Genomic DNA, 4103 nt, shown 5'->3' on the forward strand with positions numbered 1-4103 from the left:
TTACTTGTGTCACGATTAATTTCCTCAAAAACAACTTGATAACTTCCATCATAGTTCACAGTTTTTATATAATATCACAAATGTTAATCAAATTTTCAATAAATTGCTTGATGACAACAGTTAGAATTAAGAGTGTTATTAAAGAATATAATGCAGAATTTCGTATACTAAACAGAAATAAAATTGTTATATTCTTGAAATAAAATGAAATTGTCGCTATACGTTTCATGAGAATTATTAAAACTATTTTTTTATCTGTTTCGTAGAATTTCTATCACACCAAAAATTCAAATATATATTCGAATTGCGTCATTAAATCAAAGGAGAAATATGAAAGTGTTAACAAAAATCCACTCTTTTTTTTTTTCTGAAATTTGAGTCATTTTGTAATAGAGTATTAATCAATTGAGAAAAGTTTCATTTATTAAGATGTCAGTAGTTCAGAAAATTTTCATTTGTTCAAAACCAATATTTTGTTGTTTAACACCTTTATTTATTTAATAAAATTGATTTCAACTCAACTTTTAAATCTTCTGTTCATAAGGAGTAAAGCCGTCTTATTATTTTTGCGACAAAAAATGTTCAACGCCTAATCGGATTTGATAATTGATGATAACTTTGACTAAAAATTACAAAATTTCTGATTCTTCAGTTTGCCTGATATAAAATAATGTGATTATTTCGGCATAGTAAAAATTACAGAAAACTTTTTCTGATGTATATATCAACTAATGAAATGTCGTTTACAGGGTTGTTCGATTGCTTGCCGAACCTCGAAGCACGATTAGACGTGCTTTAACCTATCACAAAATGAATTTTCATTGGAGTCGTTTATCATTTTATTTGATGTCAGTTAATATATTTCTTTTAACGATACTTTTATTTCATTAATTTTAATCATAATTATTACCATTGTAATAATATAAATAATTTGTGATTTAAATTATACTAATGCTTTATTATTGACTTCCTCAAGAGAATACCATTTAATTAATTCTAAGCAAGGGGAGGAGGTATATTTTAATTTAAATTTCATACAATGTAACTTTTTTTTTCTGTATTGTTGTCAATAAAAATAAAACCAATCCAAAAAAAAATCTTAATACTTTTTTTTATTAAAATTTTATCTGGAGGGTAATAAATACGCCTTTGAAGATTGTTAATATTCAGTCTAGTTTACTTTCTCAGAAATTATTATGTTTTGTTCACAGATTTTAAATCTTATTTCCAACAATATGAATGGCAAGAAATGTAATTTAAACATAACTTGAAATACTTCTGCGTGTCCTTTTCCACCCTTTCTAATAATGTTTAAATTCTGCCTTTTCATGACGTTTGCTTTTCTATAGTTTGATGATAACCAGAAACTGAAAAACTTAATAAAGTGAAAAAAACCAGTTATAAACATATTTCTACAATTTTTCTCTTTTATCACAAATAATTCATATAATTGGTAAAAATAATTATATTTGAGTTTACCTATTGTAAATCTTTGGAGAGTTTTGTTCATTTTCCTTAATGTTAAAATATCAGTCAGTTTGAATTTATTATACTTATTGCAAAATTAAAAACAGTTCTCATTTATAGTTTTATTAAACAATTGTTTGTAATGAAATTGTATATTAAAATTAATATGTAATTTACTTTTAATTATTTTATTTATAAAAATAGATTTTTAAAATAAAATCTGACTTTTCATTTTTACATAAAAATACTCTTTCCTTTTGATGTATATTATTATATGAGTTTTTCGTAGTTTAATTTTTTTTTTTTTTATGCTTTTAGTTTTAAATGAATTAAAGTTGCAATATAAATATTTGTTCTGTTTCATTAATTTATTCTAATTTAGTAATATAGCTGATTGAACTTGAAATAAAATATGATGTGTAACAATAAATTCCAGTTTTTTTAGGTAAGTTAAAAATGTTCTAATCATGTATAAAATGTCAATTAAAAAATTATAGATACAGTTTTAATATCACTTGCCTCTGCTCAAAAGAATGCTATATATGTTTTAAGTTCAAAGAATTTATATATATATATATATAATATATATATTCTAATAGGTTAAAATTTTTATTAAAGAGGTAACAAATTTTTAGTCAAGATAATTTTGTTTGTAAAGTTATATGTTCTGCAAGGAGACATAATTAGAAATTTTGTACTAATCGTTTTCAAATAATTTTGCAAAAAAACTTGAGATTCTTCATTTTTTGTAGAAAATATATAGTTACACCAGAAATCAATTTACATTAACATTTGATTTACTTTTTAAAAAAATTCAAATTAATAATTTTGATTTTCATTGATTTAATTGCAGAATTAATCTATTGGAAGACAGTTTATTTTCATATTGTTACTATTTAAACTAAGATAAAGAAAAAATTTTTACTCTCTTAAGCCTAAACCTTTTCTGGTGTATCGAAGCTTTCTGCGAGACTGGTATTTACAGTAAAACCTCATCTTTTGTAAAAATGTCTTGCATTTGTACTCCTGATATAGGTATTGCATTTGTGTATCATTGAGTATAAATTATCTCTGTATTGTTTTAGTACTTACCATTTGCATAAAGTTGTCGTATATTGTATCTTCAAATTAGAATTTCTTTTCACTTATATCAATATTTAAAATCCATTTAATTTCCACATTTAATGCTTTGAAAAAAAGTTACCATTAATATTTTTCCTGTAATTTAAAGCACCGTTAATTCCATCTCTCCAAAAACGCCGATCATTCTTCAATTGTAATGACATTTGAATAATTAATAAGTTCATTTATCAAGATTTTTATATGCAATGGTTTTATTGATGTATAATTTTTGTTTTCTACACATAACTGTAATGAACTAATTTGTTCATTTGTGTTTATGGGTATTTCTTGCATTTATAATAGACAATCGTATAAATTCAATTTAATTACTGCCTAATATAATGTAAATGCTTATATAATATTAAGTATTTATGTTAATGCATGATCTTTAAAACCTCTACTGAACTATAATTTTACATTGAAATAAAAATAATCCCACCCTAATGTTTTCTTTGGAGAAACTTTTTAGGTATACATCTCTCATCATATTTTAATAAACACACCCACAAAAAAAAAAAAATTGTCAAGAATTTCCTAGTCATAAATTGCTGCAAATTTTTGCTAAGATTGGCTTTTAGTTAGTTTATTTCAAAACTATTCAATATTTAAAATATGTTAGAAAGTAGCATGCTTTTTTCAAGAATTATTAACTTATATTTCCTTTGACAATTATGTTTTTTACCTTATCTCTAAAACATTATTAGTTACTACCAATGTATATTTGTAAAATTCTTTATTCTGGTTTACAAAATTTGGACTTCAAATATATTTTTTAGAAATAATAATGATAACTTTAATTTCTACCTTCTTTGAAATCCATTATAAATTAATGAAGTTACTAAATATTTCATTAACTTTATATAAATTTCTTTTACATGCTTTAAAAGTATTTTCTTACTTCAAAATACTTAAATATGAATGTAATATTATAAGTCTAACCACTCAAAAATTACTACTAAATAATTACTAATGAATTGGCTAAGAGATTCAGTATTAAATTAGTAATTGACAATAATTTTAAATATAGAGTTTGTGAAAAATGTAATTTTATACGAAAAAAATGTACTGCTTGAACTCTAATAAATCATATACTAAAAACAAGCATGAGTAGAAAGATCTTCAAAGTTATGGAAATGCAAATTCTAATAGCAAAATATTTCAGATAAGAATCAATATTGATTTTAAGAAATTTTCTTTAGATTTTAAATTAATATTTCAAGTACTTATTGCATAAATAAGTTACGCAGTTATATTTAGTTGTTATATCCATCATTTAAGTACTAAAATGAGCTGAATCAAACAGTGATTTGCAAGATCTTACTTAAATTTTCTCACAAATTTTTGTATTAAGAGTTTAAGCATTCAGATTTAATACAGTTCATTACATCCTTAAAAATAGTTTATAATTGTAGTAAAAATACTTCAATTCTAACCTGTAATAAAAAATTTCAAGACACATTAAAGTACAAAAACACTTCATTCAATAGAAAAGTATTTAATAAACAAATTTTAGT

This window comes from Argiope bruennichi, chromosome 11, assembly GCF_947563725.1.
Source record: "Argiope bruennichi chromosome 11, qqArgBrue1.1, whole genome shotgun sequence".
NCBI classification, from domain to species: Eukaryota; Metazoa; Arthropoda; class Arachnida; order Araneae; family Araneidae; genus Argiope; species Argiope bruennichi.